The sequence below is a fragment of the Camelina sativa genome, chromosome 8, assembly GCF_000633955.1.
Source record: "Camelina sativa cultivar DH55 chromosome 8, Cs, whole genome shotgun sequence".
NCBI classification, from domain to species: domain Eukaryota; kingdom Viridiplantae; phylum Streptophyta; class Magnoliopsida; order Brassicales; family Brassicaceae; genus Camelina; species Camelina sativa.
In genome coordinates this window covers 11,977,756-11,993,738 of record NC_025692.1, presented here as the reverse complement: position 1 = coordinate 11,993,738, position 15,983 = coordinate 11,977,756, and positions in this window count along the sequence as shown.

The window sequence follows — 15,983 nt, the reverse complement described above, 5'->3', positions numbered from 1 at the left end:
GTAGTGGAGAAAACATTGAAGTGAGCAAGGAGGAGATAAAATCCCTATGGATTACAATAGGAGATAAGCTTCCCTACAAATCCACAAGCTCCAAATCTGCTCAAATAAGGAGCCCTGTCTAGAGGTATTTTCACAAATCCTTAGCTTGCACCTTATTCACTAGGAATAAAACTGGGAATGTGAATGATCATGAACTCCAACTGCTAGACATAGCCTTGTGTGGAATCTTAGATAATGCTAGGGAAGGTAGACCGCTAGTAGGGGATGTTGCGGACACTAGCTTGATTTTTGTCTTGCTTGATCAGTTCTTGTATCTGAAATCCTGGGCAATGAAAACCGAGAGGCGAGAGGGAGCTGGAGAGATCTCCATAAGAGGTTTGGTCACACCGATTTTGGTAGCCTGCGATGTGCCCTTGAAGGGGGTGGTACATTAGCCGAGATGCTAGATATCGACTACCTCACATTGGCGAGATTCTTAGCGTATGAGAAGCCAAATGATAGGTTACTCTTCAAGTTCGTTCATCCAGAAGTCGGAGCTACTCAAATGATTTTGCCCAACGTCGTGTGCACAAAAATCTGGCTAGGGGAGAACATAGACTTCATGCCACCATCAGAGGAGTTGTACTACCCTAAGGGCGAATCCGAAATTGAAGAAATAGAGCCAACAAGGCAAGGAGAGGGAGGTGATTTGGAGGATTATAATTTTAAGGAGTATGTTGGTTCTCAAAAGCAACCAGTTGGAGTGAGGGAAGCTCACAAGAGAAGCAAATGGTTGAAGAGGATGAACAAGTTCCTAGCGAGGAAGGTGAAGGACCTTACCGGCACAGTGAAGGTGATGGGAGGACAGATCAGGGAGTTGCAAGACAAGGCAAGTTGTGCTTTAGCTCCCACTTCAGCATATGCAGCCACATGGATGGGGAGGAACGGACCACTAGGGTGTCATCCTGCGAGCCCTAAGTAGAGGAAGGTGTCACCAGACCCGATAGATCACGGAAAAGCCACTCGGACGACTATCCTACGCCTCATCCAACGGGGTACACGATGTCATACCCGATGCCTCCACGGAGCACACACTCGGGTGACCACTCGGGTCCTTTCCCTCAGACCTAACAAATGCCGTATCCAATGCCCTACTCGATGCACCCTGCGAGCAGCTACACGGGTGACCATTCCAGATCTCTCCAACCATACCCGTCGTACTACCCGATGCCCTACCCGATGAGCTACGCGATGCCTTACCCGATCAACCCCTTGGATACTGGTCCGAGCAAGTCGTCTGTGCACATAACCGAGCTTTCTGATGAGCGAATCCCGGCGCCTGCTGAAGCCGGCGACGATCCTGGGTACACATTGGCAAGCATGGAGGCTGCTACAACCTCCTTTTTCACCAACCCATGAGGTACCACTTTCATCCACACCATTTTTTATACCATTGCATTTTATTTTGTTTCATTTTGAGTGATTCTCAGACTTCTTTTTCAGACTTTTATTCACACAAGGGACTGTGTAATTTAAGTATGGGGGAGGATCTGAGAATGTATTTTACATTGTATTTTATTTTCTTATTTTCTTATTTCAAATTTTTGCATACTAGTTTTATTCATTTGAGTCTGCATCTATTTGCATAAAAAAAACCAAATAGGATTGTTGCATTTACATATTAGGATTGAGTCTAGATTGCTCCATATAGGATTGTTCCATATGCATTTTAGGGGACAATGATTAAAACCATCTTGTTTAAAGTCCAAACTTAGGATTGAAGCTATTGCACTTAATCACAGTTCATTGTTGCTAGATCAATCTTTGGAAAAAATGAAAAATCTTTGTTTCAAACCTTGTGTCTTTTGAAAGCTTCCTCCACTTGTGTGAAACTTGCTTGAACATTGCATCATCTCTGTATTATTGGACTTAACATGAACTTAAATTATCTTGCTTATGGAACTTGAATGCTTGCTCATGGTGACTCTAAACTCAGTTTAACACTCTATTTTTGCCAATCTTTTCGTTTAACCCGAATTGTTTTCCCTACCCTAGAACCCAAACCTTTCTTTCAAGCCTTGTTGTGATTTGTTGAGTGAGGCCTTTTCAGCTTTGATAGTTCTATAGGTTGTGAAACCTTGAGAGTATTGAGAACAACAAAGAACTGGCTCTTGTTTTAGCTAAGTTTAGAACCATTTGAACTAGCTAATAGAATCGGTTTTGAAAGATAAGTGGTTAGTATGTTTATTTGGGGTTGGGTTGAGGAATAAAAAGAAGAGAGTCCATAAGGTTGAGTTTTATTAGCTCTAAGTCGCTAAGTAAAAAAAAAAAAAGAGAAAACAAAAAAATGGGAGTTTAGCAAAGTAAGAAAAAGATTTTTTTTTTTGTAAAAGAGAGCTAGATGTTTAAAGTTAAAACCTTAGGGATTATAAAACAAAGAGAGTTAAAATCAAGGTTGTTGGCGGTTTTACTCTAGGGTGTTTGATAAAAAAAAAAAAGTGAATGACAATAGGGTAGATTATCAAGAGTTAAGCTTTGTATGCCCTAATTGTTCTCAATCTTAGATAGTTTTGACAACTGCCTAGCATTCCTTCTTTTGAGAGTAAGCCACCCAAAGGCATTGTTTTAAACCCACCTACCAAAAAGCCTTACCCTTGAAACCGATTGAGCTTGATTCGCTTCCCATTTGCAAGAATTTGCCAAACACTTAAACGAATGTGAAAGAGATGTTTTTTGGAATTGCAAGTCTTTACTGATAGTTGGAGGATGAACTAGATCGATGCATGGCAATAAGCAAGGAAAAATATTTGTATGTATGTTGATTGATCTTAGCACCGTTAAACTATCTTTAAGGACTATAGCTTGAATCCTTCGCTTAGCACAAAAAGGTTATGAGTCCACATTTTTAAACCTCATCCTCCTACTTCCTTGCTGGAGGACTAGCAAGATTTAAGTTTGAGGGTGTGGTAACTCTCTAATTTATATGTTTTAGACACCCTTTTTGTCCATATTTTGCATTATAAATACCCTAACCTTAGCATTTTTAGATCCTTAACTGTAGGAATTTGCATTTAGGACATTTAGGGTGCTGCATTCTTGCATTTGTGTATTTTGGATGAAAAACAAGGTCAAACCCGAGCATGTACCCGAAGGAGCTATTGTGCAAGAAGAACAGTCCGAACCTCAACCCGATCAAAGAGGATCCAAGAGCAGGAAAAACAATCCGAAGACCTACCTGAGGAACTACCCGACCTTATCCTCGTGCACTGCATCGAGCAGACCCTCGGGCAGGATTGAGCAGCTAGGTTAAAAGGGTTTCCATATATAAACCCCCCTCTTCTTCCTCTCGCCCTAGCACGCCGCATACACTCAGAACAAAGAGCGAGAGCTTCTGAGAGAGAGACTGAGCGACTCAAATAGTTTTTCCACTTTGTTAGGATTCGTTTTTGTTTCTTTTGCTATTCTTTCTAGTTTTCGATTCTGTACTCTACTACTCTTATCTTATTTTCATTACAATGCAGTTTTCATTGATTTGTGTTTTTGTGCTTTCTACCATGAGATCCGAGTAGTGAAATAAAGTTTCTAGGGATGGGATAGACAAATAGGAGTTATTGATCGGTTATGATGTCTTAGCTTGAATGTTTACTTTATATAAATTCCTTTCTAGATTGATGTTCTTAATGCTATTTTGAGACAGAGAGGTTGAGACTAGATCTAGGGTGTTTTGCCATCGAGAGATGTTGTTGAAATGCCTGAATCAATCAATGCTAGAGATTTACTCACTTAGCCTAAGAGATTAGATGTGTAAGGAGTTTATTGACAATAATGAATTGGTTTGTAATGCCTGCTTGGTTATGTTTCTCCAACGAGAGTTGGGTAGGGGAGTGACCAAGGTTGATTGTTACTATCACGAGAGTGTTTTAGCAAGTTTTTAGAGATTCATTGTCTAGGGAATATTTGCTTGAGGCATGTAGGACATCCCAAATTGGTCAAGAACGCTTATGAGTCAATTACCCCATCCTTAGGAGCTTTCTTATCTCGATTGTTTAGTTTTATTTTATAACTCGACCCCTTACCCAAACTGGTTCTCGATCACCAACTTCGTGTATACCTTCAAGCTGTTCATCTTTGTGTTCTTGATTATTTCTGTCACCCGATCATCCACTCGATCCGGTACTCGAATGCTCGTATCGAGTGCTTAGGTCGTGTGGTTCTTGCCTTTTTATTTACCTTTGCTTATTTTAGGATTGTTAGATAAAGCCCCAAGTATTGCTTGCTTGACTTGCTTGTTTCTGATTACATCTTATCTTCTAGCATAACAACCATTTGGATTGATAACCCTTTGTACTACAACTGCATAGGGAATTGATACCCTGGGTGAAAATCCTGTTATCAGATCACGAGACTCCCTGAAGTCGGTATCACTCCCTCAAATACCAACTTGCCTTCTAGACGCTCAAACTCAACTCTACCCCGATGACAATCTAGATGAACCATGTGACGGTGCCACCAATCCATCCACAAGGTAACATCATACAACTCCACCGGGCTGATAAGAAAATCAGCTGACAACGACTCCCCTGCGATCTGAATATCAACTCCCCTTTTCCATCCAAGGACTCTCAGAAACTTGCCTCCCGTAACTATAAGAACTCCCGCTCGCTCTTCGGGATCTCCTCTGATAATGGCGCTGTCTGCACACTCCAGGGTAATGAAGCTATGAGTTGCTCCAGAATCAAACATAATGTGGAACCTAAACCCGCCCACCAACAAGGTCCCTACACAAACCTCATTTGCTAAGAACCCAAACATTTTATCACAGGCAATTCATAAAATCTGAACCAACTAAATTTCTGAGTCTTAGAAATTATACATTTGATCGCCCTGGCGCTGGTGCACCCGATCTCCATGGTTATGTACAATCATGGCGCCTGCGCAAACCGTGCAACCTACTGCACTCCCGGTTGTAGTATGTGCTACACCATTGCCACCGCCATCTGCTGCGATTTGGGACACTTGAGCTTGATGTGCCCAGACTCTCTGAATGGTACCACACACAAATCGCCGTCTTAGCTACCGGCGTGGCACTCCTATGGAGACAGCTAGCCACCATGTGGTCCATTCTACCGCATCCGTAGCACCCTGCACCACTCGGCCTTTGTGTAGCCTCCCACTTCCACTTGGTTTCCTACGCAGGCTTGCCGCCCTTGTCGGAACCTACAGGATGTTGAGCTTTCCTAGGCTGGACCGCTAGACTCACCGTCACTGCATGTGCCCAAATATCCTCCTCAATCATAGCTGCGATCTTAACCAGCTCGGGTCTCGAAGCATAGCTCTGTCCTCTCCTGTGTACCCTCAAGTCATCCCAAAGGGCCCTCATAAACCTCTAGACTTGTGCCTCCTCGGACTCCATCGCCCAGCCCCCATACATAAGAAGCCGTCTGAACTCTACGTCCAACTTCCGCACAGTCCGAGTCTTCTGAGATAACTGCAGGAACTGCACCTCTAACTGGTCTAGTGCCTCACGGGGAAGGTACTTGCGGTTAAACTCCTCCAAGAAATCAACCCAAGTCATCTCTCTCTGCACTCTCCTGAAAACCAGTGACCTCCACTGTAATGCCCCAGAACCGCCCACACGGCCGGACTAACCGCGGACCGGCCCAAAGGTAGTCACAACTCAGACAACTGCTAGCGATCCGGCCAAGGTTCCACCAACGAATTAGGTTCCCCGACCAGTTCACCGGCAGCTATCTATCCGCTATGTACATTCCTTAGGCTTTGCAACCCTCGGTAAATACGCGGCGTTATGCTGGCCCGGACTAATCCGTACCAGCTCCACTTATCTGAATTATATATGAAAATAATCGATTTATTATATATAAAATAGAGTTTAAAAAATCAATAACAATACAAAATAAAAGCGTTGGATCCAACTTGACAAAGAATACGAGAAATAAAAATAACAAGAAGAAGCAAGGACTTTGCAACACAACACGAAAACATCCTATATGATCCATTAAACTCGCTTCTACCCCCTTAAAAACTGTTCCTGCAAGAAAAACAATTGTGGAGAGGGGTGAGCAATCTAAGATCACTCAGTGAGTTGGGCAACCCTCTAACATGCTATTCCCCTATAACATGCTATCTCAACACATCCAACTACCCCACAATCAAAGCACGCAATGCGAAAGCTTAGCAAGCATACAATACACACAATCAATCAAGAAAGGACAAACAAGACCCGACTCTTCTAGACCTTGACTCTAACTTGGCCTCCACGCCACTTCACCTACAATCACTGCCAAGGTAGAACAGGCTATCAGTGCATCAAGACCACCTGACCACACTTGACACCCAAGTCAGGTATCCACACCATGACTAACACAACTAGACCTCTCCCAGGGATATCACAATCAACCTGAGGAAATCAACTTCACATCCTAGGGAACACACGTCCTAGGAAAGCAACTCCACAATCTAAAGAAAACACCATCACAACCTAGGGCCCATCGATCCTCTGTTCCGTCCCAACACTCTTCCGCGTTGATACCAAAAAGGCACCCAACCAGACACACCCCAAATCCTCCGCGTTGTCACCCATCTCAGGTGAAACAACCGGGTACACAGTGCTGCATCATCATGCGGTTCAGGCTAGTAGCTAGCTAGACCCGAATCCTTCCTGCCATGAGATCCCTCTGGATTGTCTCACCGGACTTCCACACATGTCAGGAACATAGATCAATCATCTAGCTAAGAGCCGAGACATTTAACCCGCGATCTAGTTAGGACAACACTTAACTCTAGGACTCAAGACTCCAAGAATTAAGCACAACCATACCACACACAATCATGCAAGCGTCACACACAAGCAACAATCAATCACCACACACAAGGCTTAAGCCGCAAGAAAACAATCAAGCAACTTAAGAAACAATAAACATGCATGCATCCTATATGCTCCCAACCCCAAGTTTTAACCTCAATTTAAACATAAAATTTTGCATGCATCTTAACTCCCATATTTTTCACATGCATGCGGCTTTTTCCTTTCCGGAGATTCTCGCATGACTTGAGAAAACAACACTCCAATGGTCTGATCTCCCATCAAAACCATGAGGTTAATTTTTTTTGGTTTTGGGTACACATGCGGCTCTTTACTCCCTGAAGATTCTTGTATGGCCTCACCAACAACCACCTTTCCCACTTTAGAGGTTAAACTTTATCTTCTTATATTTTTGGGTCCTCATACGGCTCTTTCCACACAGGAGATTCTCGTATGGACTCACCAAAAATCACATGCCCTCAACTAGACCGATCTCCCATCAAGTCTAGGAGTTTAACCTCTCCCAAAAAAATCCATGCAAAAATAAAAGTAAAATTTTATATGCATGATTCAACTCCCAAATTACTCAATTTAAAATCTTACTAATTTTTCCATCGATCCCCATGATGGAGAAAAACCCAAAATCAAACATGCAAGGCATTTCACACTTGCATGTGATTTTTAAAATTATTTTCCACCCTTGGAAAAATTTCAAAACCTCCAAAATCAATCATGCAAGGCATTTCACACTTGCATGAGATTTTACAAAAAAATTAATCTTTCACCCCAAAGTACTTTAAACCTTTAGATCTAGCATGCAAAACATTTCACACTTGCATCTAGTCTAAGGAAAAGCCATTCTCCCCCAAGAATGCTTTAAAAATCCCTTAAAATCCCTCTTGTCTACATGCAATCTACAAATCTACATGCAACAAGGAACTAATGCAACACACAAGGGCTGATGCAAGAGCTAGAGAGGTCACACACCTCCCAACCCCCAAAATCCACAACTCACCTTAGCTTGGAGACTTTTGGACGATTGAAAGTCCACCACACCACGCCGATCTGACAGCACTTCCTTTATCTTTAGCTCCTCTCTTCGACGAGATCTTCTCGTCTTCCTTCTCTTCTCTCGAAATCACAAGGTCTCTTCTTTTAGAAGTTGAGAGAATATTTGGGCAGAGTTTAATTGTCTAGAGAGGTTTTGGTCGAAAATGAGAAGCCAAGGGGGATATTTATAGCCCCTTTGCTCGACTTTAAGGCTTAGCAAGTGGCAAAAATCAAGTGACAAGTGTCACATTTTTTTCATGTAATCTCCCCCACTCGCGTGTGCATCTCACTCGCTGGCAAAGGAGGCTTAATCTGGCGACACGTGGCGTCTCACTCCCATTCAGAGACTCTTCCAATTCCCGTGTCCCTCCATGTCTCTCTTGCGTCCCAAGCTCCCGCACTTGTCCGCATAGACAATTCACTCGTCCGCGACCCTTTCCTTCGGCAGTCCCCGGTCCTTCCGACTGTGACACTCGATTTTTTTCGCGACTTTCTCAGGACCTTCTCGTCCATGACATTCGGTTGTCTCATCCATCTTTGGACCTCCCGTCCCTTACGTCCGCTCCCTCTATTTTCCGCGTTACATTGACCGTTCGGTCAGTACGTGGCCATCCTATTCCCATGGTCTGTTTTACGTCCTTTGTACCATTTTCCACGACCATTACTTTCCTTTCCCTTCCTTTGGTCCTTTCACCAACTTCCTTGGTCATCCATTGTCCAATGAACAGCATGTCCCAACGGTTAACGTCCGTTCTTCGGCCATGGACCCTTCCATGACTTGGTAATTTTAACACAAGTTATTTAGATCGTTCTCGGTACTTTTCTTTTCTTTGTCTTTCTAAGTCATCTCCACGTCCTTCGTACACGTTCCTCGTGTCCGGTACGTACTTCATGATAGGGTCATTACATCCACCACAAGTGGGCATCATCTGCCAAGAAAATGAGCCCTTTGTCCATCCAAAACTTCTCTGGACACCTGAGAGACTAGAAGTTATGTTCCACGCTCGTCCTCCATGTTTCAGCAGCATTAGGGTCAGCATCACAAAAGAAATGCACTATACCGATCCTCCTCATGTCTTGCACCCGTAGCCACTGGCTGCTGCACCTCCCCCGCCATAGACGACACCACTTGAGCCAGTGCCGGTACAACTCCCGAAAACCGCTCCAACAGCTGTATCAACAAGCCCGCCAGGTCAACACCTCCACCAGGAGCTCCACCTACTGGGACTCCCGCACCCGGAACCCTAGCATCACAGGTCAACCCGGCACCGACACCACCCACACCTATGCTGCATGGAATCACCGAAAGTGTGATGTTTCGCACTCCCGAAGCGGAATCGGAACCGGAAGCGCTGGAAATCGCTTGGAATCGTCTTGGAAGCGTGATTCTCAAAATGAGGCGTTTAGAAAAGTGGTGGAATCGTAAGATTCGTGATTGGAAGCGCCAAAGTGTAGAGAGAATCGTTGATGGAAAAAATATAAAAAAACGAAGTTAAAAAAAACGCAGACAGCCAACTGCTATTAGGGTTTGGAGAAAGAAGATAACTAAAGAAAAAAAATATTGTTTTACCTTTCTTAGTTTAAAAAAGAAAAATGTAAAAAATCTGAGCATTTGGGGCATTGAACTCATGGTCGCATTGTGTAATAACGACAGTAATACCACTCAAGTACTTTAACTTCTATCATTGGTTCTATATTAAGTAATATGTAACCAAACTATGAATAAAAACATAAAATTTCCACCATTGTCTAGTAATCTATTAATCTCCACTTAAATATGATTCCACGTATTGTATTTTATGAATACTATATATATATATATATATATATATATATATTTATATACTTATAACATGTACTCACTTCTTAATTTTTTTGAAAAATCCGCTTCCGCTTCCGCTTCCGCTTCCGCTTCCGCTTCCGCGTACCTGTTTCTGATTCCATGCAGTTTAGGCTCACACCGACACCTCAACCGACCACATTCAGGGACTCCTCCTGAAAGCCCTGCAACTCCCAGACGCCCTCAGCTGTAACACTCTAATCCACGGTATCACTAACCACCAGGCCTCTACCCCTACCACGACAACGTCCGCGTCCACGACCACATCCGAGTCCATGACCAGCAACACTGCAACAACACCCTCTCTAGCCATCTGCACTACCATGAACAGAACACTAAGCAAACAATCCAAACCATACACAAAAAAACATAACTTACCGTGGAATCACATTGAAGGCTCGAAGAAGATGTTCTAGGACTCCATGCCACACACAATCTACTAATACACATAATCAATCAAGCATGCACTCCCAAACATCAACAACATAAACCTAGTGAACCCGTACCTAGAACCGTAAAGACTTTGATACCAAACTGAAGCGACCCGACTCGTTTTTTTCTTTTAATATAATAATAATATTCTAATGATCTCATACTCACTAAGCAAATAACATCCTAACCACATTTATTTAAAAAATGTTATGTTCATGGTAGTGCAGATGGCTAGAGAGGGTTTTGTTGCAGTGTTGCTGGTCATGGACGAGGGTGTTGTCGTGGTCGGGCGGGTTCCCAAGGCCAGCGAGTGTGTGGTCTAGAGTTCCACGAGGAGGTACGTCGGAGGGTCGCAAGCGTATCAAGAGGGACCAGAAGGGGTTAGCCGGTGAGTGTGCCAGGGGGTGTTGGGAATCCATGTGTGGGGTTGCAGCCGGTGGAGCCCAGGGTCGAGATGATCGATTGGCGGATCTGTTGGCGTGCTGTTGGGGCGGTTACCGAGAGGGGTACCAGTGCAGGCTCCAGTTTTACCGCATGTGGTGGGGTACAGCCGAGGGCTGCAGTTGTTGAGGAATTTTTATCTTATGTTAGGAGGATGGAGCAGTGGTAGATGACCGGTGCGAGATTCTTCGCGAGAGGTATCGAGCCTAGAGAGGCGAATAGATGGTCATATGTAGTTGGAGCAGATATTTCTCTGTTTGGTGGGTAATCCAGTTGGATATTAGAAGTCGAGTGGGCAGGTGTAACATTGTAATGTCATACTCGTACCACGGGAAGTACCTGTGGTCGAAAGATGTTTATAGTCTTTAAGGATTGTTGCTCCTGAGGGGATGGTGATTTTCCTGAATACCGATAGCTCGAGGGGTTGTGGGCTCCGAGAGTGGCAGAGGGGATGATGTTTCTCTGAGGGGATGAGTAATTCCCCTGATACCGAGATCTTGAGGATTGTGGTCCAAGAGTGAGACGGTATAACTCGAAGACGCTAGTCTGAGAGTGAGATTGGTATGGCTCGAAGGTTGCGACCTAAGGATTGAGGAGTTGGGAGCAAGCAATATATAGGACATGAGTATAAACATAACGACGAAATGTATACCTCGAGAGTGATGGTGGTTTAATCTTGGATTTTAGGATTATGTTGACTGGTGGGCCGGGATTTTATGACCGGTGAGGTCATGAATGTGTGGCTGATGTGCTAGGAATGGGTGGCCGGCGGTGCTGGAGTCCCGGGAAGGAGAGCTGCAGCAGGTATGAGCCGGCAAGTGCATGGTTGCCAGGTACATAAGATTCACGAAAAGCCTTCATGGCAGGATAAACTAATCGTTGCGATAATGGTGGATGAAGTTCATTGGAGATGAACAGGGTTGCTATATTCAAGGTTTTGTTAAGCTTGTTGGGGGGAAACAAGTCAAGTAGGTTNCGAGTGGGCAGGTGTAACATTGTAATGTCATACTCGTACCACGGGAAGTACCTGTGGTCGAAAGATGTTTATAGTCTTTAAGGATTGTTGCTCCTGAGGGGATGGTGATTTTCCTGAATACCGATAGCTCGAGGGGTTGTGGGCTCCGAGAGTGGCAGAGGGGATGATGTTTCTCTGAGGGGATGAGTAATTCCCCTGATACCGAGATCTTGAGGATTGTGGTCCAAGAGTGAGACGGTATAACTCGAAGACGCTAGTCTGAGAGTGAGATTGGTATGGCTCGAAGGTTGCGACCTAAGGATTGAGGAGTTGGGAGCAAGCAATATATAGGACATGAGTATAAACATAACGACGAAATGTATACCTCGAGAGTGATGGTGGTTTAATCTTGGATTTTAGGATTATGTTGACTGGTGGGCCGGGATTTTATGACCGGTGAGGTCATGAATGTGTGGCTGATGTGCTAGGAATGGGTGGCCGGCGGTGCTGGAGTCCCGGGAAGGAGAGCTGCAGCAGGTATGAGCCGGCAAGTGCATGGTTGCCAGGTACATAAGATTCACGAAAAGCCTTCATGGCAGGATAAACTAATCGTTGCGATAATGGTGGATGAAGTTCATTGGAGATGAACAGGGTTGCTATATTCAAGGTTTTGTTAAGCTTGTTGGGGGGAAACAAGTCAAGTAGGTTAAGTTGGCGGCTTGCAAGGTGTTTGACGTGGTGAATCGGAATATGCGAACGTATGGTACTTGTTTGTTTTATTACGCTCGTATTGATGATTTGTTGTGGAGAATTGCCAAGTGGAAAAGCTAGTTCCAGAATAAGCTATCTTGTGGAAGTTTCCCTAGGAGGCAAGTTACTAGAGGTTCTTGGACGTACAAGAGGGTTGATATTCAGGTGGCCGCGAGTTGATGTCGGCATACTTGAGTATTTGTTTAGTAGAGCTGAGGAAGTAACTAGACGATTTATGGAGTAAGGGATTCATCCGTCCTAGTGCATCATCGTGGGGAGCGCCGATGTTATTTGTTAAGAAGAAGGATGGGAGTTTCCGCTTGTGTATTGATTAACGGGGTTTGAACCAGGTCACTGTGAAGAACAAGTACCCTCTTCCTAGGATCGATGAGTTTTTGGATCAGTCGAGAGGTGCTACTTGGTTCTCCAAGATAGATCTGGCATCGGGTTATCATCAGATCCGATAGATGAGGCAAATGTGAGAAAGACTGCATTCAGGATGAGGTATGGGCATTATGAGTTCGTGGTGATGCCTTTTGGGTTGACTAACGCACCAGCAACATTTATGAGATTGATGAACAGCATGTTTCAGGAGTTTCTGGACGTGTCTGTCATCATTTTCATCAACGATATCCTGGTTTACTCTAAGAGTCCCGAGGAGCATGCAATGCATTTGAGAGCAGTTCTGGAGAAGCTGCGTGAGCAGAAGTTGTTTGCTAAACTGAGCAAGTGTAGTTTCTGGCAGCGGGAGATAGGTTTTCTGGGTCATATTGTGTCTGCAGAGGGGGGTTCTGTAGATCCGGAGAAGATTTAGGCTATCAGAGATTAGCCTAGACTGCAGAACGCCACAGAGATCAGGAGTTTCCTTGGTTTGGCAGGTTACTACAGGAGATTTGTGCAGGGTTTTGCGAGCAGAGTACGTCCTATGACTAAGTTGACAAGGAAGAATGCTCCTTTTGTTTGGTCACAAGAGTGTGAGGAGGGCTTTGCAAGCCTTAAGGAGATGTTGACTACTGCGCCAGTGTTGGCTTTGCCTGAGCAGGGAGAACCCTATGTGGTTTATACAGATGCATCTAGAGTTGGTTTGGGATGTGTGTTGATGCAGCATGGGAAGGTGATTGCCTACGCTTCGCGGCAGTTGTGGAAGCATGAGGGCAACTATCCTACTCATGACTTGGAGATTGGTGCTGTAGTTTTTGCCATGAAGATTTGGAGATCTTATCTTTATGGTGCATAGGTGCAGGTGTTTACAGATCATAAGAGCCTGAAGTATATATTCACTCAGCCCCAGCTGAACTTGAGGCAGAGGCGGTGGATGGAGCTGGTGGCGGATTATGATTAGGAGATAGCCTACCACCCTGGTAAGGCTAACTCGGTTGCAGATGCTCTGAGCCGAAAGAGGGTAGCTTCGGCTCAGGACCTTGAGATGGAGTCTCTGGTAGGAGAGATCGGTGCTTTGAGATTGTGTGCTGTTTCTCAGGAACCGTTGGGTTTGGAGGCGGTTGATAGAGCAGATCTTCTGATCAGGGTGCGGTTGGTTCAGGAGAAGGATTTGCACCATGGGAAGAACATTTTCAACTTTGAGCATCCAACAGTGGGGAAGATTCAGCTTGTTCTACTTAATCAAGCAATCACCACCATAAGAGAAGGCCTAAATATTGATTTTTGGCCAGCTGCTTAATTGTTGTTTGATGGTACTGCCCAAATGAGAGAAGACCAAGCTGAAGATGTGGAAATGGCTGATGGGGAAGAGCAGTTCTATTTTGAAGATTATGAGCCAAGTCCAAGAGATAGTAGAGGAGTTAGAGAGACTAGCAAGAGGCTGACACTTCCCCAAAAGTGGAAGAAGTGGCATGGTAAGACTGTGGAAAAGCTCAAGAAGAAGATGGTGAAGATGTCCAAGTCCATCAAAGGTATGAAGAGAGAGATTGCTGAGATTAAGAGTGGAAACTCATCCCCAGCACCAACTGAGCATTTGAGGAAGAGTAGCTCAACCAGAGTATTGTCTAGGGCTGAAAACCCTTTGGAACCTTCAAGAGCTTCATCATTTGAGCCTTCACAGAGGAAAAGAGGTTCAATTCGCGGAGAACAACAAATCCTGAGGCACTCGACCGGTCCACTCGAGCCACCACTCGACCGAGCACCTCTGGACCACTCGACCGAGTACCTGCCCAGACCTCCTTATGGTTTTCCAGCGCCTACAAGCTATCCAGGCTATCCCTATGGCCAAGTTTACCCACCCTACCAACCACAGTTCTTCATGGACCCAACACTGATGCAACAATACTATGGGCAGCAAGGACAACAATTCTTCCCACCACCACCCACTCGACCAGTCCAATCGACTGAGCACTCGACCGAGTCCCAATCGATGGCCATAGTTGAGTACCCTATTTCTCCATCTCCATGTCAGAATCAAGACCCCAACTACACCTATGACAACATGAGTGATGTTGTAGATAACTTCTTCCACAACCCTTGAGGTACCAACATAACCCTATCCATTGTTTATACCATTTAGGTGCATGATATATTTGTTTAAGTTCTTAAATTCTCTTCCAAATTTTTATTACACAGTCCTTTCCAATTTTTTATTACACAGGGGACTGTGTAATTTAAGTTTGGGGGAGAGTTTAACACAACATTTAACTGTAACATCCGCGAACCAATTATTGGTTTTCTGGGATGGGTGTCGATTGACACCATGGTGGTGTCGGTCGACACCAATGTTATCTGGTTCGATCAGATTGATTTAATCGTCGATTTTGGTCGGTTTGGTCTTGGGAAAACCATAGAACCGGACTATTAAGTGGGAAAAACGACCTAGGTCGTGTTTTGGTGTTTGTCTTGCCGTTTCTAGAGAAAACAAAGAGAGAAAATTGTTCTTGAGGTTCTGGAGAGAGATTGTGAGATTTCAAGGCTTTGTGGGTGAGATCTTGCTGTGGGAGTGAGGATTCAAGGCTAGGAACGTGTGGGAAGCTTGCTGGGAGTGTGAGATTTGTTCATTGTTGGTCAGAATCTTCCTGCAGAGAGGTGAGTGCATGACCATGGCTTATCTAAGCTAAGATCTCTGTTTTTGTGATATTGTGTGTTGTTTGGTTGTTTTTTTGGTTGTTTGTGAGTTTTACGTAGCTCCTGAGGCTTGGATTCGTTCCTGGGATCGTGTGGAACGAAAAGGAGAAGTTTGGAGGCGAGATTCGGAGGTTCTGTTCGAAGGAAATCACTGCTTGGCAGTGGTGTCGGTCGACACCAACGCGACGACGGCTCGGGGACTTAGCGAGTGTCGGTCGACACCATGTGGAGGTGTCGGTCGAAACCGTTAGGGTTTCGGGAGTGTCGAGCAGGTGTCGGTCGACACCCAAGTAGTGTCGGTCGACACCAGATGTCCAGTGTCCGTCGACACCTTCGGGTATCGGTCGACACCCCAACTGACAGTAACCGGGTCTCTTTGTGCATGTTCCTGGTTTGTTTTATTATTGTTGGTTGTGGCATGAAAGATCTTATTGCTTGTGTGTATAGCCCAGTAGATGGGAGGATTGCCTCACTGAGTGTTTATCAAATACTCATGCATCTCAATTTGTGTTTGTTGCGCAGGTAAAGGCAAAGTGTGATCGTGGAATCAAGGCAATGACAAGAGGATGTTCTAGGGACTCGATTGGATGTTGTCTGGCATTGTTAGGTTGCTATAGTTGGGTCTTTAGAACTTGCTAGGT